The sequence below is a fragment of the Cherax quadricarinatus genome, chromosome 91 (genome assembly GCF_038502225.1).
Source record: "Cherax quadricarinatus isolate ZL_2023a chromosome 91, ASM3850222v1, whole genome shotgun sequence".
Classification (NCBI taxonomy): domain Eukaryota; kingdom Metazoa; phylum Arthropoda; class Malacostraca; order Decapoda; family Parastacidae; genus Cherax; species Cherax quadricarinatus.
Window position 1 is genome coordinate 6,973,843 of NC_091382.1, and position 26,074 is coordinate 6,999,916.

General features: G+C 38.3%; 1 protein-coding gene across 2 annotated transcripts in view; it reads right to left on the reverse strand.

Moving 5' to 3' along the window:
• The window catches only part of LOC128704827 (uncharacterized), a 285,286-nt gene that overhangs the window by 164,905 nt on the left and 94,307 nt on the right, over positions 1 to 26,074 (reverse strand). Inside the window, exon 1 of one of the 2 annotated variants that reach the window (XM_070104360.1) lies at positions 18,544 to 18,779. The exons of the other annotated variant lie outside the window; for it this stretch is intronic. The gene's annotated coding sequence lies outside the window, so the exon portion shown is untranslated. Of the gene's footprint in view, positions 1 to 18,543; positions 18,780 to 26,074 lie in introns of those variants that run through there. 2 annotated transcript variants of the gene reach the window in all.

Sequence of the window (26,074 nt, forward strand, 5' to 3'; positions counted from 1 at the left end):
AGAATAGTGTAGCAACATTGCTGGTGTCCCCACAATGTAACTATCATATAGAATAGTGTAGCAACACTGCTGGTGTCCCCACAATGTAACTATCATATAGAATAGTGTAGCAACACACTGCTAGTGTTCCCACAATGTAATTATAACACAGAATAGTGTAGCAACACACAATGGGTGTTCCCACTACCCATCATACAGAATAGTGTACCAACACACAGTGGGTGTTCCCACTACGCACCTATATATAGAATAGTGTAGCAACACACAGTGGGTGTTCCCACTACGCATCATACAGAATAGTGTAGTAACACATAATTGGTGTTCCCACTACCCAACTATCATACGGAATAGTGTAGCAACACACAGTGGGTGTTCCCACTACCCAACTATCATACAGAATAGTGTAGCAACACACAGTGGGTGTTCCCACTACACAACTATCATACAGAATAGTGTAGAACACACTGTGGGTGTTCCCACTACGCAACTATCATACAGAATAGTGTAGTAACACACAGTGTGTGTTCCCACTACCCATCACACAGAAGAGTGTAGTAACACACAGCGGGTGTTCCCACTACCCAACTATCATACAGAATAGTGTAGCAACACACAGTGGGTGTTCCCACTACCCAACTATCATACAGAATAGTGTAGTAACACACAGTGGGTGTTCCCACTACCCATCACACAGAAGTGTAGTAACACACAGCGGGTGTTCCCACTACCCAACTATCATACAGAATAGTGTAGAACACACTGTGGGTGTTCCCACTACGCAACTATCATACAGAATAGTGTAGTAACACACAGTGTGTGTTCCCACTACCCAACTATCATACAGAATAGTGTAGAACACACTGTGGGTGTTCCCACTACTCAACTATCATACAGAATAGTGTAGTAACACACAGTGGGTGTTCCCACTACCCATCACACAGAAGAGTGTAGTAACACACAGCGGGTGTTCCCACTACCCAACTATCATAAAGAATAGTGTAGCAACACACAGTGGGTGTTCCCACTACCCAACTATCATACAGAATAGTGCAGCAACACACTACCAACGTTCTCAGTTGTGTTGGTAATACCGAGATAACTTAACCTTCAATATGGTCTTAAATTACATAAGGTATATACAAAGATACGCCTCGTTATATATACTCTTTGTATATGGTTGCTTAATGGAGTTTAAAACATATCGAATATACTAGGGTCATTAAGGTCTATATATCCCTTTTTACGAGAATTCTTTAATACCTAAAACAGAGATTATACACTCAGTATGTATAATGTATATACCATGAGGAAAATACACCTCTGTGTATATATCGTGTAATTCGAATATTTGTAAATTTCTATTCATATATTTGCTAATATTCATTTTTATTTTTTTTAATATAAATGCTTATGTTTATTTTTATTTTGCCTATATAAATTCCATTTATATATCTACAAATTTGTATTATTTTTTTGTAATTCTTTTAATTGCTAAACTCGGTGTTAAATTTTAATTTACATACTGATAGTAGTTTGCTCTCTCAAACAGCAAAAGATATTGAATAAATCAGTAATATTGGTAGAAAAAACAGAAAAAAGTTAGGTAAATGGGCACAGATGTAACTATTGTGATATTTTATTGTGGCAACGTTTCGCTCTCCAGGAGGTTCGTCATTCTTCACAAATTCTTAAGTTTATATATTTCGGGGGAATAAATTCAATAGAATTAACTGTATAAAATTTTCCTGGCAAATTTATTTGCTTTCTTTAGAAATGGAGGAGATAATCCGACTTATGCAGGAAGTTAATACAAAATACAACTGTATTTTAAACATTTCGCTCGGGATTAAATTCGATACAAGTCACTCCTGGGCTAAAGTCTAAAGAAAACGACAATCTCTTAAAGTTCGTGGACTGAAAGTCTTCTCACTAAAATTTCACGAAGAAGATTTTGCACCTCTTCTCCAGGCTGAGGGACTGACTACCTCAAAACTACGTCTTTAAGGGTGATAGACTGATGACATCGTCTTTACATCTCTACTGCTTCTGCTCACTATTTACTCGACTGAAGAAGCCTACTGTGCAGGCGGTACCTTTAGGAATAAAGGTACCTAACTGTTGCATATATGTCTTACTGCACAAACTGTTGTCCTGTTCACCTGGCAGTAAGTAGGTACCTGGATGATAGTCAACTGGTGTGGGTGGCATCCTGGGGGACAAGATTGAGGACCACAATGGAAATAAGTTAGACAGTCCTTGATGACCCACTGACTTTCTTGGGTTATACTAGGTGGCTAACCCTCCAGGGTTAAAAATCCGAACGAAATCTAATCTTATCACAGAGGATCCAAGCCGGCAAGATACGAGCATTAGAAGTCTCTATTCTTCAAGGAGACTAACCTTTCTCATCTCTAAACTGAGATACATACTTCTCTCTCATCTCTAAACTGAGATACATACTTCTCTCTCATCTCTAAACTGAGATACACACTTCTCTCTCATCTCTAAACTGAGATACTTCTCTCTCATCTCTAAACTGAGATACATACTTCTCTCTCTTCTCTAAACTGAGATACATACTTCTCTCTCATCTCTAAACTGAGATACATACTTCTCTCTCATCTCTAAACTGAGATACATACTTCTCTCTCATCTCTAAACTGAGATACATACTTCTCTCTCATCTCTAAACTGAGATACACACTTCTCTCTCATCTCTAAACTGAGATACACACTTCTCTCTCATCTCTAAACTGAGATACACACTTCTCTCTCATCTCTAAACTGAGATACATACTTCTCTCTCATCTCTAAACTGAGATACATACTTCTCTCTCATCTCTAAACTGAGATACATACTTCTCTCTCATCTCTAAACTGAGATACTTCTCTCTCATCTCTAAACTGAGATACACACTTCTCTCTCTTCTCTAAACTGAGATACATACTTCTCTCTCATCTCTAAACTGAGATACTTCTCTCTCATCTCTAAACTGAGATACTTCTCTCTCATCTCTAAACTGAGATACATACTTCTCTCTCATCTCTAAACTGAGATACTTCTTTCTCTAAACTGAGATACTTCTCTTTCTCTAAACTTAGATACATACTTCTCTCTGTATACAGATTGGTCAATTAGGAAGAACTCCTTTAAAATTAAGTCCTTTCTAAAATTTTCTCTTATGCGTTTAAAGATATATTTTTCTCATTGATGTTAATGTAAAAAATAATAATTTTGTACCAAAAGAACCTTAGAAAACTTACCAAACCTTATAACAAGAGTAATTTAATTTAGCCTAATCAAACTAAATATATTTTAGATAAGTTTGCACTAACTGATAATAAACAAACACAGTTAAATATATTTTTTCGCTAGGTTCAGAATGATTTTTGCGAAATTGTTGCATACACAAATTTTCGCTTGTCTTATTCGGCAAAAAGAACGTTGCTGTTTAAGCCAAAATCGCAAGTTATATCTATTCGGGACGATATATATATATGTGTGTGTGTGTGTGTGTGTGTGTGTGTGTGTGTGTGTGTGTGTGTGTGTACTCACCTAATTGTGGTTGCAGGGTTCGAGACTCAGCTCCTGTGTGTGTGTGTGTGTGTGTGTGTGTAAGTAATGTGAGACATACATATTGTTAAACATACACTGAGTGATACCCATTGCAAATATACAGCGAGACAAAACCCTCAGGGTTGATAGGAAATGAAAAAAACACCCCAGTAAAGATGCAAGGAGATACACACACTTGTGTATATACAGTGCTACAAACCCCATGGCATATACACTGTATATATGCTGATAGATGCACATCTCGTATTGTATTTTCAGTGTGTGAACGTTGCTGAGAAACAGTGCAATATTTGTAGTGCCCTGCTGGCTGGCTGGGAAGAATTGTGTGTATAAATGCATTTCTGATCTCTTTGATACACAGACTTTTTTGTTTACCATCTGAAGGTAGGTGTGTTTAAAGTGTTTTATGTGTTCATTTGAGCTGTCTCGGTGCTGATGAAGAGTTCTTGATTCGAGGGAATGGAGATAGGATATCATGGACTAATTCTTCCACGTGTTGATATTATACAAACCGAGCCACATGGGGATGGGAATCTTTATCTCCAGATCTTTCGCAATCTTGTACGTCTTCAGGAGCTATGCAATGTTGCAACACAGCAACAGATTTTAAGATCACCTGTTTGCGATTGTATTGCAAGTTACTAATAATGAAAATCACGAATTATTTAACTTGATGTGAGGGATTGTGAAAGAACAGAGAGTATTATCTAATCTTCTCCAGCACAGTTATGCAGAAAAGTCGCTTATTTCATTCAATCATCGTTGTGTAAAGAAGATTTAAGAATGTGATTCGAATCTCTCTACCATATTTTTATTTTACTCTTTTGTTTTAATCCAAATTCTCAATTCAGTGGAATTTCTTAGTCCTTTTTCGATTCGTGCTTGATAAAGCAAAAGAAAAAAGGGTGAGGGACTGACTACCTCAAACTCCTTCTGATCTTCACCATTCTTCTATCCACTGGACTGGTGAAGTCACAGTGTGGCGAAACGTTTCCACAATAATGATACCCAAGTGTTGTACATGTGTCTGATTTATCAACTTGTCGGTTCTCTGAACCATTTATAAACATGAAATAAAGGAAGAGATGGAGAAGAGGCAGAAATGATTGTGTGTGTGTGTGTGTGTGTGTGTGTGTGTGTGTGTGTGTGTGTGTGTGTGTGTGTGTGTGTGTGTGTGTGTGTACTCATCTATTTGTGGTTGCAGGGGTCGAGACAACTCCTGGCCCCGCCTCTTCACTGATTGCTACTAGGTCCTCTCTCTCCCTGCTCCTTAAGCTTTATCATACCTCGTCTTAAAACTATGTATGGTTCCTGCCTCCACTATATCACTTTCCAGACTATTCCACTTCCTAACAACTCTGTGGCTGAAGAAATACTTCCTAACATCTCTTTGACTCATCTGAGTCTTCAACTTCCAATTGTGACCCTTCGTTGCTGTGTCCAATCTCTTGAACATCCTGTCTCTGTCCACCATGTCAATTTGTCGACAAAATTCAATACACGAAACTGATATCATCAATAGCATTCCAACGGCATGCGTTTCAAGTATATTGCTTTTATTGAAGACACTAAAAAAATAATCTATTCTCTTTTTCTTTCCTTCTTCCTGCCTTCCATTTTTTCGTCCCCCTTTATCTCTGTCTTCCGTTCAATTCGAGTTAGTGTCAAAATTCATACAGTTCAACGACAGTGGTGCTGATAGCCTGGCAGGATCTCTACTATGTAATTCGCTAGCCAGTTTAGGTGGGCGACAGTGTGTTATTGAATCAGTTGTTGCAAGGTCTTGCATGTTATTATTTCCAATTTGTCTTGTCTGTTGCTCATGCTGTTGCTGTTGCTGCTGCTGCTGCTGCTGCTGCTGCTGTGTTCCCTCTGTTATTCACCGTTTCAACGCTTGCTCTTACCACTGTTTACTTCTGTTTTAAGTTCTCCTCACTTGTTCTACGTCTTGTTTCTGTTATCTCTGGTTACACTCTGTTGTATTTTATTAATAGTTACTCTCTAAAGTTATTTTTTCTTCTTCCCATTTATTTTCGTCGCTTTTGAATGTTACTTTCCTTTGCTTCACCGCCCAGTGGCTGTTGTTACTATCACTGTTGTGTTCATGGTGGTATTTTATTGCCAAGCGTTGTCTCTCTTTCTTTCTCTGTGTGTCTTGCACTTTTTCTTGTCCCTGCCTTTCCTGGTGTTATTGTTGTCCTTGCTCAGCTCCTGAAAAATGAACTCCAACAGAAGTTCCATTTAAGTTTTTCCTGCTGGAAGCCACAAGCTCGCTTACTGTGATAATGTAATTCCGCGTAGCTACAATGACGAGTGGCCGAGACATAACTTAGAGGTTTAGCCAAAGGTTAAGTTTGCTTTAGGTGTGATAGCAATCAAGAAAACATGGGCAGTTCCCTCTTGCAGCTGCCTGCTACCTCGATTCATCTGAGGTGCTCGCCCAGTTTAATTAAGCGGTTCAAGATCCGAGCTAAGCGGTTCTAATTCGCCACTTGGCAGACCAGTTACCCGTGGTTTATGGTACACACTGCCAGCAAAGTTTGGGCTTGGGACCCGCTGTGAGTAGCTCGTCTGAGTAGCTAAAGGCACCTAAGTCCGTGGCTAGGGTCCTTCCTGGTCTAACTTTTGCTGATGAGGTTATTCTTGGGACTTATGTATTCACTACAGAAAAAAAAACTAACAGGGTGGAGTGGTAAGCCAGTGGAAGGCCTCGGCCAGATAACCAAAAGCTTAAGCTACAGGTCGCCATATGACTAAAACCCGCATCAGGAAGCACATGCCCGGCTTCTAACAAATCTTATCTAAATAATTTACCAAATGTTAAGCAGTACATCCCGGCTTACATATTTAATTAATACATAATTTGATTTTAACAATAATAGCAAAATTAGTCGAGGTAAATGCGATAGAATTTGAAGAGAGTTTGCTTGCAGGCATTGTAATTTGAGGCGGACAAAGCCCTCTGTAAACAAAGCAATTCATAAACATTATTCAATATCTTGTTTACGTTCAGTGTTGCTCAACATTGAAGGGTTACCATAATGCTAGTGAAGAACTCCTGGTTTAGGTATCTGGAGTAGAACTCCTGGTTTAGGTATCTGGAGTAGAACTCCTGGTTTAGGTATCTGGAGTAGGACTCCTGGTTTAGGTAACTGGGGTAGAACTCCTGGTTTAGGTAACTGGAGTGGAACTCCTGGTTTAGGTATCTGGAGTAGAACTCCTGGTTTAGGTAACTGGAGTAGAACTCCTGGTTTAGGTATCTGGAGTAGAACTCCTGGTTTAGGTAACTGGAGTAGAACTCCTGGTTTAGGTATCTGGAGTAGAACTCCTGGTTTAGGCAACTGGAGTAGAACTCCTGGTTTAGGTAATTGGAGTAGAACTCCTGGTTTAGGTAACTGGAGTAGAACTCCTGGTTTAGGTATCTGGAGTAGAACTCCTGGTTTAGGTATCTGGAGTAGAACTCCTGGTTTAGGTAACTGGAGTAGAACTCCTGGTTTAGGTATCTGGAGTAGGACTCCTGGTTTAGGTAACTGGGGTAGAACTCCTGGTTTAGGTATCTGGAGTAGAACTCCTGGTTTAGGTAACTGGAGTAGAACTCCTGGTTTAGGTAACTGGAGTAGACCTCCTGGTTTAGGTAACTGGAGTAGAACTCCTGGTTTAATTAACTGGAGTAGAACTCCTGGTTTAATTAACTGGAGTAGAACTCCTGGTTTAATTAACTGGAGTAGAACTCCTGGTTTAGGTAACTGGAGTAGGACTCCTGGTTTAGGTAACTGGAGTAGAACTCCTGGTTTAGGTAACTGGAGTAAAACTCCTGGTTTAGGTAACTGGAGTAAAACTCCTGGTTTAGGTAACTGGAGTAGAACTCCTGGTTTAATTAACTGGAGTAGAACTCCTGGTTTAATTAACTGGAGTAGAACTCCTGGTTTAGGTAACTGGAGTAGAACTCCTGGTTTGGGTAACTGGAGTAGAACTCCTGGTTTAGGTAACTGGAGTAGAACTCCTGGTTTAGGTAACTGGAGTAGAACTCCTGGTTTAGGTAACTGGAGTAGAACTCCTGGTTTAGGTAACTGGAGTAGAACTCCTGGTTTAGGCAACTGGAGTAGAACTCCTGGTTTAGGTAACTGGAGTAGAACTCCTGGTTTAGGTAACTGGAGTAGAACTCCTGGTTTAGGTAACTGGAGTAGAACTCCTGGTTTAGGTAACTGGAGTAGAACTCCTGGTTTAGGTAACTGGAGTAGAACTCCTGGTTTAGGTAACTGGAGTAGAACTCCTGGTTTAGGTAACTGGAGTAAAACTCCTGGTTTAATAACTGGAGTAGAACTCCTGGTATAGGTAACTGGAGTAGAACTCCTGGTTTAGGTAACTGGAGTAGAACTCCTGGTTTAGGTATCTGGAGTAGAACTCCTGGTATAGGTAACTGGAGTAGAACTCCTGGTATAGGTAACTGGAGTAGAACTCCTGGTATAGGTAACTGGAGTAGAACTCCTGGTATAGGTAACTGGGTAACTGGAGTAGGACTCCTGGTTTAGGTAACTGGAGTAGAACTCCTGGTTTAGGTAACTGGAGTAAAACTCCTGGTTTAGGTAACTGGAGTAAAACTCCTGGTTTAGGTAACTGGAGTAGAACTCCTGGTTTAGGTAACTGGAGTAGAACTCCTGGTTTAGGTAACTGGAGTAGAACTCTTGGTTTAGGTAACTGGAGTAGAACTCCTGGTTTAGGCAACTGGAGTAGAACTCCTGGTTTAGGCAACTGGAGTAGAACTCCTGGTTTAGGTAACTGGAGTAGAACTCCTGGTTTAGGTAACTGGGGTAGAACTCCTGGTATAGGTAACTGGAGTAGAACTCCTGGTATAGGTAACTGGAGTAGAACTCCTGGTATAGGTAACTGGAGTAGAACTCCTGGTTTAGGTAACTGGAGTAGAACTCCTGGTTTAGGTAACTGGAGTAGAACTCCTGGTTTAGGTAACTGGAGTAGAACTCCTGGTATAGGTAACTGGAGTAGAACTCCTGGTATAGGTAACTGGAGTAGGACTCCTGGTTTAGGTAACTGGAGTACAACTGGTTCTAACAATATTCCATATATCCTGGAATAACATGTACTTTCTTTTGTTGTTTATTCCAAACAAATATCTACGAACTGTAATGTATATGAAAACGAGATTTATTCATAGAACACAAGTAGAAAACAGGACAGAAACCAAATTTTCTTTAGCAAGACTACCACTCCCTCGTGTTCCTTTCGTCTGTCGAAAAGAAAACAGCTTGATCAGTGTAGTGGAGAGGGTAAATGGGGCGGAATATTGAGTTAACGTCCGAACTATCATGGCGGGAGGCAAATCAAGAATAGGAGAGTTGGTTGTTCGTTGTCAGTGGTAGTCGGAATGGGATACCCTACCGAATACCGACAAGTTTACAAGTCGGATATATCTACAACTCACACCCACACACACAATATATATATATATATATATATATATATATATATATATATATATATATATATATATATATATATATATATATATATATATATTAGAAAACGTTTTCTCCTGGGATCTTGGTCACTTCCAACACAGAAATTATACCACAAAGTTACCTAAGTTTTACACGTCATACTCATTAGTGGAGTATACGGCTTAGATTTCACTGGATACTTCAATGTGCCGCGGAAAGTAATTATAAAACTAGTGCAGGCTGATTTATTCTAACGTTTTACTGTCTATAAAGCTTCATAAAAAAAACTACGTAAGTTTTCTCGGACGAATCTCCAGCTAGCATGGCTGTGTAGAACTCTAGCTCAAGTCCCCTCAACATCAACATGACTCACTTGAACTAGAGTTCGTCACGGCTATGCTAGCTGGAGATTCGTCTGTATAAACTTGCATTTGTGGTCACAGTTTTACCTATATTAACTCTACGTAAAACGTTACGTTATCCCAGTTGTTAAACAACTATCATTTGTATAGAAATTTTAGCAAGAATACCGAGTATCACAGAGAAAAACAAGGACCCTCTCCTTGATACAAGGTCACATTAGGAAAACTAATTAATGTACTTGCCGATGTACATATATTTTCAGCTAACAAAATGAGAAAAAAAACATTTTTGCAGAAATGGATTTCAAGGTAACCCAAATAAAATTATTCACCTTTAATCTCCATAAAAAGGCCTAATTTTTTTTTGGCTTTAAATAAGCCTTGTCGGAAACTAATAGTGGAAATATAAAGGTGATACCAACAGGTTGTAGTTAAAAACCACTTACGTACTGATCAAAACGTCCAGTAAACGTTTCGCCACCAGTAGCTTCTTTAGGACTAAAGAAACCATTCGTGGCAAAAGGCCTCCGAAGTGAATGTCTTAATCAGAGCCATAAGGCCAGAGAGCAAAGAAATCAGAGCAAAGACATCACCTTCGCAAATAAGACATCACCTTCGCAAATAAGACATCACCTTCGCAAATAAGACATCACCTTCGCAAATAAGACATCACCGTCGCAAATAAGACATCACCTTCGCAAATAAGACATCACCTTCGCAAATAAGACATCACCTTCGCAAATAAGACATCACCTTCCCAAAGAAGACATCAAAACATGCAAAGACAAATATCTCAACTTTATATTGACACCGACAAGATAAAAAGGTCATTAATCTGGTAAACATTGGTAAACATAGTTCCTCTTACCGATATTTAGGACTTTGACCTATTTTTTTCTCCTTTTTGGACCATTTCTACTTAACGTAGATTTATAGCACATGATAGTAATGGCCTTGCCAATACTAACATCGTTCTTTAATATCCTGGTACGGGTCATGACTGTTCCCTAAGCACGTCCTCTTCTGGAGTAAACATGATCGGGCTTTGAAAGCCACGAATCAGTCAGTATGCAATCGGTATTAACAACAACAAGGCACAATATCGTGACTGGCACAATACACAAGTAACCCGACGACGTTTCGGTCTCTCTTGGACCAATTACAAAGCCAAATTGTGTGACTTTGCAATGGTCCAATTTATAAAGTCACACTGTGTGACTTTGTAAATGGTCCAAGTCGGACCGAAACGTCGTCGTCATAAGCTCCTCTGTATCCCATGTGTGGGTTATTTGTGTACAAAAGGTACACCTTATCTTCTACTGTTTTCATACACCTCTACAGTGAATTGAAGGCAGGTAATTTGCATTCTCTAGAAAGACGTAGAATTAGGGGATAATATTGCAGTGTGCATATGGAATATTAATACCCAACTTAGAGCTGGGTTTATATCTTAAAAATTTCTTTCTTAGTATTGTCATTTTCTTAAAGCTTCGGAAGACACTTTTTTTTTTTTTTTTTTTTTTACACAAGGTTAAGGATCCCTAGTTTTATTGACAAGCTATTTACAGGTTAAGGATTCCTAACTTTATTGGCAAGCTATGAGCTGTTACCTACATCAGCTCATTTGAAAGAATTTTTATTGTTATGAGACATACAAGTAGGGAACTTGTCTTCTCGTTTCTGTTGTGCCCGTCTTCCATTATCTTGACATTCCTTTAGGTTATCCTTGTATTCTTCCTCCCTCACAACTTGATGTAAAGTTTTCATTACCGATTTGAGATCTTATTTACAACAGTTCGATTCCGTCTTCGCCACAGTGACCGTATCACACCACGGGTGGGGTTAGAACCCGCGATTAGAGAGTCATAAAACTTCTGACCGATGCGTTAGCCACTCGGCCAGCAATCTTTTGCAATCGTGTCATTACGATTTCGTAATTGTCTAATATATTTCGTTTCTGATTCAGTTAATGGGTTATAATAGTATTTATAATCATTAGTAGTAACATTGGTTGCTGTTAGTTTATAAGGTTTAAAGCCTATCTACTACACTAGGGTCACTAAGGCTACATGTCACCTGTATACCACCAGTCACGTATATATATTGCCTAAAATATCGTTAACAGTAAACTCTTAGCATGTATACACGCACCTCACGGTGAGTATACCTTCTCTTCCTCGAATTAAACCTGATTGTCTCCCATAACCAAGTGCTTTATGAACCCGTTCGGGTTTGGCTCGCTGCCGTGAATAAAATACGTCAGTATTATCCACTTGGTACTACCTCTGGATAAACAGAATGCATTTAAAAGTTACTGAAGCCAACTAACAGGATTCGAAATAAGGGAATTCCGCTAAGCCAGTAGCCGATTCTAATCCCCACAGCATCCCTATGAATCCCAGTTAGCTCTCATAGTACTGTTCTCACAATTAACAACATATTTCAGCATATAACGAAAGTGTTCTACTTCAGCTTTCCCCATTTCAGATGTTATACTGAAGTGAGCAATTTCATGTCTTTACACACACATTTTCGGACATATCTTACACATATATTTTCCTCTGAAGATGTGTGTAAACACACGAAAGTACTTAGGTTTAATTTGCTATTTTCACTGAGGTATTTAGTCATTTTAACAATCACTCGTTTCATTGTGATATCTTCCATACAATATTTTACAAGAATATTGCAAATTATCATTAATTATAAAAAAAAATTTTTAAATCGTTAGATATTGCAAATAATAAAATTTAAGTAATTTAATGAATCGTTCAGATGTTAATTAATTTGTAAAATCGTCCGGAAGCCTCTGTATAAACACTAACATTGTATAAAGTAGGTTATTTATGTTAATTAACCCTGTAACAGTTGTATACTGTACACGCTAGGTATGGTTTGTCAGGAAGGTCAGGTCAGGTCAGGTCAGGTCAGGTCAGGTCAGGTTTGTCAAGAAGCAGGACAAATGTTCCCTGACGTGGATCTTAGTCACATGAAGACCTTCAGTTTTAGCTTTTGGTCATCTGACCGAGGCCTTCCACTGGCTTACCAATTCACCCCTTTAAAAAGTATGGCTATAATTAGTATATACTTTACAGATAAAAACATTATCATCCCTTGACTAAACACAAACGAAATCGTGATGACCCGGTCGTAAACTGAAAGATATGGCATCGAACTGGCTGGCCGTGGGTTCCAACACCACTTTTACAATAAGTTGTTCCATATACATTCCGTGGCAGAGTGTAAGTGTTGTCCGATGTGCTGCTTCTTAGAGAAATCATAGATTACAGTCTGTTTGGGGTGGGAATTCTGCTTGCTTTTTATCTTGCGTTATATATATATATATATATATATATATATATATATATATATATATATATATATATATATATATATATATATATATATGTCGTGCCGAATATGTAGAACTGGTCAATTAGCAAGAACTCATTTTAAATTAAGTCCTTTCTAAAATTTTCTCTTATACGTTTAAAGATATATTTTTTTTCATTAATGTTGATGTAAAAATTTATAATTTTGCACCAAAAGGAACTTAGAAAACTTACCTAACCTTATTATAACAAGAACAATTTATTTTAGCCTAACCCAACTAAATATATTTTAGATCTGTTTACAATAATTTAATACTAAACAAACACAGTGAAATATATTTTTTTCGTTAGGTTCAGAATGATTTTGGCGAAATTATTGCATACACAAATTTTCACTTGTCCTATATAGCAAGATGAACGTTGCTATTTAAGCCAAGATTGCAAATTCTGCCTATTTGGCACGATATATATATATATATATATATATATATATATATATATATATATATATATATATATATATATATATATATATATATATATATATGTATATATATAGTTTTTCTTGGAAATTCCCACTATCGGTGAACTGACCTTAATGTATGTTATATTTTAGGTTTTTCGCTGAGAGAACACGAACGAACTCACAACTATTCAGAAAAAACAATTTTACTTCATGAATTAAAATTTCTATTCCAGGGTGAGCATCAGCAGAAATGGACGCACTCTAAACCAGGGTAAATGCACTCTGTGCTAGAGTTGACGCACTCTAAACCAGGGTAAATGCACTCTGTGCTAGAGTTGATGCACTCTAAACCAGGGTAGTGGCACTGTGCTAGAGTTGATGCACTCTAAACCAGGGTAGTGGCACTCTGTGCTAGAGTTGATGCACTCTAAACCAGGGTAGTGGCACTCTGTGCTAGAGTTGATGCACTCTAAACCAGGGTAGTGGCACTCTGTGCTAGAGTTGATGCACTCTAAACCAGGGTAAATGCACTCTGTGCTAGAGTTGACGCACTCTGAACCAGGGTAGAGACACTCTGTGCTAGAGTTGATGCACTCTGAACCAGGGTAGTGGCACTGTGCTAGAGTTGATGCACTCTAAACCAGGGTAGTGGTACTCTGTGCTAGAGTTGATGCACTCTAAACCAGGGTAGTGGCACTCTGTGCTAGAGTTGATGCACTCTAAACCAGGGTAGAGGCACTCTGTGCTAGAGTTGATGCACTCTAAACCAGGGTAGAGGCACTCTGTGCTAGAGTTGACGTACTTTAAACCAAGGTAAATGCACTCTGTGCTAGAGTTGACGTACTCTAAACCAGGGTAGTGGCACTCTGTGCTAGAGTTGACGCTCTCTAAACACAGGGTTGTCGCACTCTATCCTAGAGTTGAGGCACACGTGAGTAAACAGCAGACACAATGTGCCTCAGGAGACTCATATTTTAGAGTGTTTCTGCTTCAAATTCAAAGTCAATGCGTCTTCTTCTAAAGCAGACACACTCTCAAAAATAAAAGTATTATGACCCAAAACACTTTGAACAAAAATAGTTAATTAACTGTTAGTCAGAACAATCATTATATATATATATATATATATATATATATATATATATATATATATATATATATATATATATACAAAACAACCACTCTGAAAGAATAGAGAAATTCCAAGCGCTTTCGTGACTACTCACATTATCAAGGAACTATGAAAGTAAAGCATCCAAGGAAGCTATATAAGGGGTCCGGCCAGCACCTCACTATCAGATCCCACAACGGTTAAACACCTGACGCGCGCCGACCCAACTTGGATAGGTCCTTTGCACAACTCACCCCACAAACTATTCTACCCTAGAAAATTTAAAAATTATTTGTCCAGTGTATTATTAAATTCTTCCCAAATTCTATTAATTATAAATGGATCTAATTTATATAAACCAAAGGAAATATTCATATTATTGTCAAAACTGCTTTTTATGAAACAAGATTCAATTATATTCCTGTCGACCATGGACTTGCTTGATACTACTTTCTCAACTTTTTGAAAATCAATTGGATGGTTAAAATCTCTTACATGAATAAATAGAGCATTGGATTTTAACCATCCAGTTGATTTTCAAAAAGTTGAGAAAGTAGTATCAAGCAAGTCCATGGTCGACAGGAATATAATTGAATCTTGTTTCATAAAAAGCAGTTTTGACAATAATATGAATATTTCCTTTGGGTTATATAAATTAGATCCATTTATAATTAATAGAATTTGGGAAGAATTTAATAATACACTGGACAAATAATAATTTTAAAAATTTTCTTGGGTAGAATAGTTTGTTGGTGGTTGTGCAAAGGACCTATCCAAGTTGGGTCGGCGCGCGTCACGTGTTTAACCGTTGTGGGATCTGATAGTGAGGTGCTGGCCAGACCCCTTATATAGCTTCCTTGGATGCTTCACTTTCATAGTTCCTTGATAATGTGAGTAGTCACGAAAGCGCTTGGAATTTCTCTATTCTTTCAGAGTGGTTGTTTTGCATATATATATTTATATATATATATATATATATATATATATATATATATATATATATATATATATATATATATATATATATATATACATGTAGTATGGTAGAGATTTCCCGGGGTTTCGCTCTGCGAAACATCGATAATGAAAACGGTGTTTAAGCACTTTGGAATATTGTGGAAAAATTCAGTTTTGTGACTTAGTTCACACAGAGCTGAGGGATAGTGGTAGATAGTTGTAGACAGTGGTAGATGGTGGTAGACAGTCTGTAGTAGATGGTGACAGATGGTGTTAGACAGTTGTAGACAGTGGTAAATTGTGGTAGACAGTGGTAGAGAGTTGTAGACAGTCAGTGGTAGATGGTGGTAGACAGCGATACAGTTGTAGACAGTGGTATATGGTGGTAGACAGTTGCAGACAGTGGCAAATGGTGGTAGACAGTCAGTGGTAGATAGTTGTAGACAGTGACAGTGGTAGGCAGTTGCAGTGGTAAATGGTGGTAGACAGTTGTAGACAGCGGTAGACAGTTGTAGACAGTGGTAAATGGTGGTAGACAGTCAGTGGTAGATGGTGATAGACAGTGGTAGATAGTTGTAGACAGTCAGTGGTAGATTGTCACTATCTTACGGCCTCATTTGTGCTGCCAGGCGTACAAAAATTTATAGTCGTAAGTGTGAGCGGTCGTAAGATGGATAGGTCGTAAGACGACTACTACCTATAATAGCATTCCAGTGTTTATACCAGTTGAAAAACGTTTCGCAATAGTCCCACACTGAGGAAAATAAAGCTGAGACGACGTTTCTGACCTTTCTGGGCCATTGTCAAGTCAGATCTTAGCAAGAAAGCAGCAGAGAAGACCACAAGACAAGTCCGAAAGAAAGAGGGAAACGTTGGGAATGAAATTTATTGTTCTGAGTTCACCTTTCGAGCGAAACGAGGCGTCTAGTGTATGTCCAAAAATAAACCCAACTTTTTTTTACTAAAAAACGTTACTAATAGCAGGATATGTTATTAAACGTTTCGCTCTTGGGACTTTCGCCAAGGTCCCAAGACCGAAACGTTTTCTAATAAATAATCCCAAGTGTTTGTTCACGTATCTATTCGCACCGACTATCAGTATAAAGTGACAAGTTTTATACCAAGACGTTTAACCCTGTACAGAGTTTTATCAAGACTTAATTACGTTTTATTTAAACAAAACGTCTCTTAAATTCTCCCCTCATGGAAAGATTATCATTATTATTATTATTTCTATTACCAGTAGTAATGCAATATTAATTATTATTGTTATTGTGACTATTACTAGTAGTAGTATATTATCATTAATATTACTATTATTGCTATTATTATTATTGTTACTAGTAATATATTATCATTATTATTACTACTATTATTATGATTATTACTAGTAGTACAATATAATTATTACTATTATTATTACTATTATTGTTATTATTATTATTGCTAATTTTATTACTATTATTATTACTATTATTGCTATTATTATTATTGCTAATTTTATTACTATTATTATTACTATTATTGCTATTATTATTATTGCTAATTTTATTACTATTATTATTACTATTATTGCTATTATTATTATTGCTAATTTTATTACTATTATTATTACTATTATTGCTATTATTATTGCTAATTTTATTACTATTATTATTACTATTATTGCTATTATTATTGCTAATTTTATTACTATTATTATTACTATTATTGCTATTATTATTATTGCTAATTTTATTACTATTATTATTACTATTATTGCTATTATTATTATTGCTAATTTTATTACTATTATTATTACTATTATTGTTATTATTATTATTGCTAATTTTATTACTATTATTATTACTATTATTGCTATTATTATTGCTAATTTTATTACTATTATTACTATTATTATTATTATTATTATCAACCATAAAGGAGCGCTAAACTCGTAGTGTGTCATACAGCTACTGAGGGAATAGTGTACAGGTTTGATCCAAGAGTAGGGTAGCTGTCATTCCCTGGATCAAGAGCCACTCCAGTTCTCCAAGGCCAGTAAAACTTTTTATGTACACAACCAAATTAATTGACGTAAGCAAACTCAGGCCATCACATTTTTGACCTCCGTGTAAAATGGAGGAGGAGCATGAGAATAAAGGAACTGGGAGAGGCCAGAGAGGACAGGGGAAGAGGAGTAAATAGGGAGAGGGACAGTGATGAAGGAAAAGAAGACAGGCACAACGTAATTCTCTTTGCTTGTATGAGATAGATAGACATGATACAGAGACTAGTACGGAGATCACTACGTAAGTGAATAGAGTAATACAAATGCAGGTGAACAGAGAGAGATGGATAAGAGATGAATGGATTAAAAGGACGGCTAAAGAGAGGAATGGTTGAGATGGATAAAGAGAGGAATGGATAATGAGAGAGAAGGATAAAGAGAGGAATTGATAAAAAGGAGGACGGCTAAAGAGAGAGATGGATAAAGAGAGGAATGGAAAAGGAATGGATAAAGAGAGGGACGAATAAAGAGAGGGATGGATAAAGAGAGGGATGAATAAAGAAAGAGATGAATAAAGAGGAATGAGGAAAGAGATGAATAAAGAGATGAATGGATAAAGAGGAAGATGGATGAAGAGAAGAATAAATAAAGAGGAATGGATGGAAGGATGGATAAAGAGAGGAATAAATGAGAAATGAATAGAGAGAGAGGAATGTACAAAGAGAAGGATGAATAAAAAGATGGATGGATAAAGAGAAGAATAAATAAAGAGGGATGAATAAAGAGAGTATGGGCAAAGAAAGAGATGGATAAAGAGCGTGAATGAAGAGAGTAATGGATAAAGAGAGTAATGGATAAAAAGAGTAATGGATAGAGAGAGTAATGGATAAAGAGGGTGGATAAAGAGGGGGATGAATAAACAGAGGGATGGGTAAACAGTAATAAATGGTTCAGTGGCAGACAGTAAACAGTGGTAGACAATGACCGATAGACAACCAGCGGTAGATAGTCAGCGATAGATTGTTGCAGTCACTGGTAAATAGTGGTAGACAGTGACAGGCAGTCATTGGTAGACAGAGGTAGACAGTGGTAGATACTGGTAGACAGTGGTAGACGACAAAAGACTAACAGCAGGAGTCACGGAGACAGAGTTAAAGAGACAGACAGGGAAAGACAGCAACACCATCACTGGTACAGACAGACAGACGGGAAGCCAAGACACAGAGAAGACAAAACATGGAGTAAAGTTTGGTAAACTTGACGTCGTACAGACAGCAAGGTAAGGCTCTTACCTTAACTAAAGTACTCTTGCCTGGTTAAAGTACTCTTGCTTGGGTAAAGTACTCTTGCCTTGGTAAAGTACTCTTGCTTGGGTAAAGTACTCTTGCCTTGGTAAAGTACTCTTGCCTGGGTAAAGTACTCTTGCCTGGGTGAAGTACTCTTGCCTGGGTGAAGTACTCTTGCCTGGGTGAAGTACTCTTGCCTGGGTAAAGTACTCTTGCCTGGGTAAAGTACTCTTGCCTGGGTAAAGTACTCTTGCCTGGGTAAAGTACTCTTGCCTGGGTAAAGTACTCTTGCCTGGGTAAAGTACTCTTGCCTGGGTAAAGTACTCTTGCCTGGGTAAAGTACTCTTGCCTTGGTAAAGTACTCTTGCCTGGGTAAAGTACTCTTGCCTGGGTAAAGTACTCTTGCCTGGGTAAAGTACTCTTGCCTGGGTAAAGTACTCTTGCCTTGATAAAGTACTCTTGCCTTGGTAAAGTACTCTTGCCTGGGTAAAGTACTCTTGCCTGGGTAAAGTACTCTTGCCTGGGTAAAGTACTCTTGCCTGGGTAAAGTACTCTTGCCTGGGTAAAGTACTCTTGCCTGGGTAAAGTACTCTTGGTACACTTCACCGCGACCTCTTGAAGCCTTAATAAGCTAGATTTTCACTCGCTACAAATTGCGATAATTAGGCGGATGAAAAATAAAGACGTTCTTCACCGTTTTCTTCAACTAATTTTAAGCTTAGAGCAGATTAACATCTTTCAGCGTTAAATTAGCTTTTATTTGCAATCAACATTGTGTTTACAATTAAACTATGGAAACTGACATTAGGTGAATTAACTACTGTAAAGTATTTTGCAATATGCGTACACTCATATACACTTTAGCAAGCATAATTTCTATTGTTTTTTTGTAAATGCATAAACCATAACATGCTTGAGTGCGTTGCTTGAGCACACGGCTGGTTTAATAACCCCGGCGAGCAAGCGGTTGCGGGGAGCTCGCAAGCCAGACTGAGCACTGTGCACGCGCGGTAAGGAGCGAGGGAGCTCCGTGCGTCACCGTGGCTGCCGGCAAACTGAAACCTCTAGCAGACTCCCCTCTTGTCACAGCTTTCCCTGGCAGCTTAGAGGGGAAAGCTTGCTGAGACGAAGCTCCACGAAACTTGCATCAAGCATTAGACAAGGATCCCAATGGAAATAAGTCAAGCACTCCGATGGAAAATAAGTCACTTATCACATAATCAAGGACCTTGATAATGACAGCAATCACGAAAGCGCTTTTAAGTTCACTATTGCTTACATTACTGTGTTTACATCATGTATTAGACAAGGACTCCAATGGAAATAAGGACTCCAATGGAAAATAAATCACTTATCACATTATCAAGGACCTTGATAATGAGAGCAATCACGAAAACGCTTGGAAGTTCACTATTTTTGGGAGAAGTTCACTAGATAAAAGTGAAACTATGAGTGGTGGAGGTAGTATAATTGGTAGCATGAGTGTTCTGAAAGGGGTGTGTGAGTCGTTACCTCTACCTATTGCCCCTTTCAACACCCGGTGGGAGTTAACAAGGGACTCTGCTGACGGAGGAACTTGGCTTCCTGCTTCCATCACGTCTGTAAGTATGCGATTCCACCCTTGGTTATTTGCTATATCATGTTGGGTTTTCAGTTAATTTAATATAGACAAAAGTTCTACTTTTGTGGTAGATTTTGTTAAAGTTTTAGTTTGTGTAAATTGGACTTGACTACTATATTAACATAATTTTCTTAGTCCTCACCATTTCTTTTAAAGACCTTGAGCGTATCATGTGACTACTTGTCCTGCTAGTAATTTTGTGTTTCTTCCCAGCCTTGCTGCGGGGGTTCGGGTCACCTGACACAAGCGAGACGAGGCGAGCTGCATGATCTAGGCATAGGTCTAAAACGTGATTTCCTCATTTTGAGAACTCTGCTGTCATTCTACTCCTGGGCTGATCAACGCATTCTTCAGCTTCCTCATGTTGAGAACTCTGCTGTCATTCTACCCCTGGGCTGATCAACGCATTCTTCAGCTTCCTCATTTTGAGAACTCTGCTGTCATTCTACCCCTGGGCTGATCAACGCATTCTTCAGCTTCCTCATGTTGAGAACTCTGCTGTCATTCTACCCCTGGGCTGATCAACGCATTCTTCAGCTTCCTCATGTTGAGAACTCTGCTGTCATTCTACCCCTGGGCTGATTAACGCATTCTTCAGCTTCCTCATGTTGAGAACTCTGCTGTCATTCTACCCCTGGGCTGATTAACGCATTCTTCAGCTTCCTCATGTTGAGAACTCTGCTGTCATTCTAGCCCTGGGCTGATTATCGCATTCTTCAGCTTCCTCATGTTGAGAACTCTGCTGTCATTCTACCCCTGGGCTGATTAACGCATTCTTCAGCTTCCTCATGTTGAGAACTCTGCTGTCATTCTACCCCTGGGCTGATCAACGCATTCTTCAGCTTCCTCATGTTGAGAACTCTGCTGTCATTCTACCCCTGGGCTGATCAACGCATTCTTCAGCTTCCTCATGTTGAGAACTCTGCTGTCATTCTACCCCTGGGCTGATCAACGCATTCTTCGGCTTCCTCATTTTGAGAACTTTACTGTTTCTCGTAGCCCTGGAACTGATCAAGCATTCCTTCAACATCATCTACGAAATCTCCAATTTTCTACAACGGCCGGAAGCCAAACTCGATTAATTACGCTACCAGCTGTGTATCTTGACTGGCGTTGGTACCTTCTGGGGCTGGACTTCACAGTAATCACGACCACCAGTGACCACAGAGCGCTAAATCCGGTGTCTTGTTCATCCCAGGGATTCTTGAGCGCCTTGCCAACATCAGCAAAATCGGAAGACCCTCGAATTTAGTAGTGCCTTTTCTGTATGCAAAACTATTTTTATCTATAAAATGTATGTTTTGTTAATATTTCCCATAGGAAATAATGTAAATCCAATTAAACCATTCTAGACACCCAAAAATATTAAACAATTCATTGTATAGATAATAATAATAGTTTTGCATACAAAAAAGGCACTACTAAATTCGAGGGTCTACTGTATGTATACATATTAGCCTTGCTTTATTTTAATTTTCAATTATTTGCTTCGGACAGTACTAATTCATATTTTATATTTTGATTTTTATCTCTATTAAAATTTATTTTGTTAGAATTTGAGGTCTGAAGGGGCCCCTAAAATCATCACACAATGGGTGTTTTACATATTGTGATATCACATATTTACTCTGATCTTATTGCATATATTACTACATATGATCATTGTGTGGCTGTATTTATGTACTTAAAGCTTATTTATAATCAAAGTTCACTTTAACTTCTTCTTTTAAGAATCAAAGTATTCTTAATTGGTGATCAATAGGTCAGATTCAACCTTGATTCTTGTGTAGTCGATAAACGTTTTCCCAATTAACCAAGTTAACATTAGACAGGGTAATTAGACGGCGTTTCGGTCAGGTCTTGTATCATTATCATGTTCAAAATGGTTAGAAATGTCTAGCCATATCTTAAATTTGTTTGATACTAGGCAGTGATAGGGAGAAATGAAAGTCACCAGGTACCGTGCCACTAACACAGTTATAAATTAAAACTAAGCGAAGTTTCGGTACTTCTTGCACCATTATCAGGTCCAGGAAGTGTCAAAACGTTATTTACAAAAGTCAAAATAGAAAGAGACAGCAAACTCTCAAAGAAAATTGCAGTTAGTGTACACCATGAAATTCAATTCAACTCAAAATTAAGGTCTATCTTGAACCACTTTTCAAAAGGGACCGAAACGTCTACCACTTTACATTTTGAATACATGGGTTAATTTTGAACTGTTCCAGGAACAATAACATGACTTGTCCTTCTCTAATTGCATAACAAGGTATAAAGCCTATCGACTACACGAAGATAAGGCTGCATCTAACTTATTCACCACTAATTAAGAATATGCATCTCTAAAACAGTGGTTAAACCCTCTGTATATATATATACAGAGATATATACCCTACATGTGCAACACTATCTTTACTGAGGAACAATAAGGATTCCCAAGTGTCGCACAAGTCTAATTTTTCCATAGGTGTAGCAGTGAAATAAAGATGGCGTAATCATCAATAAAGGCATCCAAATGTTATACATGTGTCTTAACAACTTGCCGTAGCTCGATCGGTAGAGCACTCATCTCACACACTGAGGTCCGGGGTTCGAATCTCCTCCGATACGGCTGGAAAACGTTAGAGACTTGTTTCCATAAGACACATGCTGTCCCTGTTCACCCATCAGTGTAAAATGGGTACCAGGGGGTTAGTCGACTGGTGTGGATAGCATCCTGGGTCAAAACTGACTTAATTTGCGGGAAATGCTCAGCATAATAAGGTACTTTCTATATAGTAGTATGTCACTGATGTCAACTATGGTCTGTATACGTTGTACATGTACTTGTAGTAAATAAAGATATTATTATTACATAATACCATGCAGAGGGTGTGACAAGATATACCTTGGGGAAACAGGAAGATCTCTGGAGACTGAAGGCTCCACCATGTACCAATTCTGACAACAAGAAGCCCAGGAAAGCCTTTGTTGACACTCTTAGGAGACACTCGGGTGAAGTGTTAGCACGAGGTTGTGTCAACAGAGGCTGAGATACGAAACATCTCTCAAGGATAATGCTTCATTGCTCTCACCTCCTGAGAAACAGCTCAGAGGTGCCGGGGATACGCAACGGCATCAGACACTGAGATGCAGACCGATACTGGCAAAGAAATGTAATGTAATTGCTCTTTCTCAAGGTTAAGACCTTGTAAAGGCAACGCTTCTGGAACAACAGCTTGGACTTATCGCTGCGGATCATACAGCAAATATTTTCCACTCTTAAAGGGAAGTGCCTTGACGTTTATTCAAGGAATTGATGCTAGTCTCTCACAAAGGATATATACACTGACAAGTATATATTTTCTCATCGTATATATGCTGTGAGATGATACAGTGATCCTTTTTCACCCTTCAAAGAAGGTGCTTTAGTGCTAGTGATCTTTATTCAAGGTATTAGTGGTAATCCTCTCTCTCACAAAGGATATATATATACTGAGAAGTATATTTTCCCAGCGTATATATGCTATGAGTTCACATTAATTGCTATTTAGCCATTAATTTGATGAGGTTACGAAAGACGTTAATAAAAATAGTGTAGTCGATAGGCGTTAAACCCAATTAACCAACCCTCCCATCTTTTGCATATATATTTAATTATAAAATTATAATAATTATCTCCCTCTTTATTCCAAAAATATTTTCGTCATCAAAGAATAAAGATTCGTAAAGCCATTTTAATATGTAATTTATTTTTTTTATTCTGTGGACGCTAGCAATATATAAAATGGAATATGTAAATGGAATTAATTTTTTTTTTTTACATTTATGTATTCCCATTTATTCAGATTCATTTCACATTCCTATTTTCTTTCTTGATTTTTTCTATTTTTTTCCATTTGTTTGATCTTTCTTCAGTTTTGTCTATCCTTGTTTTCTTACTGCCTTGAGAATGTTACTTTTTTGTATTCGTCTATTATATTTATCCTTCTCTCTCTCTCTCTCTCTCTCTCTCTCTCTCTCTCTCTCTCTCTCTCTCTCTCTCTCTCTCCCCTTTTCTGTCTTTCCAATGATAGACAATAAATTATTTTCTATCAGTACTCTGTATTATGCAAAGCTAAAGCATTTATGTATTTACAAATACATCAATGGTATATACCATTATATACCATTATATTATATACCATTCGTACACAACTTGTCAGACACTGCAACATCATGGAATCTTAATTCTGAGGACATGTACATAACCTTCACGACAACTACTACTACTACTAACCCATCTCTTTGGGAAGGACCTACTTCCACTGGGGAATCCCGCCTACCAGTGAATTTGCCCTCGTCTGCTTCACCTGACGTTACTATATAAGCACCAGGATTCTTTCTTCTGCTTCAGAATCTCCACGACTATGGTGCTGTTCGCACCTACTCCTAGGTTGAGGGACTGATTACCTCATCTTCTGTACATAGTTCTACTGTCTTCAAGTTATGTCCTAGAATTTGTATTGATAAAGCCACTGGATGGCGAAACGTCTACAATAAAGATACCCAGATGTTGCACATGTGTCTTACTCTCACAAATACATCAACTAAATATTCTAACTGGAGAGATACACTGTCAGTTAGAATCATAATCTAGACGTCGAGATTCACTCTTGATACTGTCAGCTTAGAAATCATGAGTCAAGGTCAAATTAAATGCCTGGAGACTAGTAAATGGCCTAAACAATGTCCAGCTGTGACCTGAAAAGTCTTATAAACAATTCAACTTTTGACTGGAAACATGGGAATCATCTGGGTATCTTGTAGAAGTTTCGCCATCCACTGGCTTTATCAATATATGGACATTATGTGAAGACTAGAAATATATACAGAAGACAGTGGAAGACGAGGTAATCAGTCCCCAAGAACAAGAGTTCATCAGTTACTCCTAGGCTGAGGGACTGACTACCTTATCTTCTATTAACTGCTGTCTGTTTTCATATTATGTCCATGTAATGTACTGATAAAGCCACTAGAGGGCGAAACGTCTACAAGTGAATATATCCAGACGTTGTACACGTTGTCTAACTTATCATGTCGGTACTGAATGTGACTGATAGAGAGTGAATACTGAAATAATTTGCTTAGCATTCTCACCATAAAGCTAATGTGTAATTCAGTTCCCGAATTTCTCTCAAAATAAAGAAAAATGAAAGACTGGAAAGAAATGCAAAGAATGTGGAAAACAACACATTTGCATAAAGGAACTTTATCGAGATGTTTCGCCCGTGGATAAGGCTTCTTCAGGCACTGATGGACTGAAGATGGAGAATAAGAGACATGTGCAATAATTCGGTATCATTATTTCCGATTCGTTTCGCCTGTAGATCAGCCTTCTTCAGTCGAATACAGGCTAATATAACACTAAAGGCAGTGCATGTCGTTTTGAGGTGATTAGTCTCTCACATTCCCTCCCTTCTGCTCTAATGTTTAAGGCCTTGCCTTGTGCCTATGCTTTAGGCTCGAGGGACTGACCACCTAACAAACCTGACGGACTGACCACCTAACAAAACTGACGGACTGACCATTTACCATATCAGTTTTCAACTACATCAAATCTCTGAGAAAGCACTATGATGGCTTCCTGGCAGTGGGTCTCCTGAGGTGGTGCGAGAACGTGTGCATGAGCTCCGGGCAAATTTGCGTCTTTCCGACAGATCCTGAAGGGGCAGATCGCGGAAAACATGCATGAGAAACCCTTAAAGTGCATATACTCATGTCAAATCCCACATAAAGGAGATATCAGTGAGCACTGAAGACAGAAATATAGTGTCAAGTGCCGTTCTTCAGCCAGTGCTTCCACAATGGCTCTTTCTGGTTAGGGTCCTCTTCAAGGGGAGCTCTTTGACATGGCGAAGAGGCTCTTGATCTAAGGAATTAGAGCCTTTGGTCTCC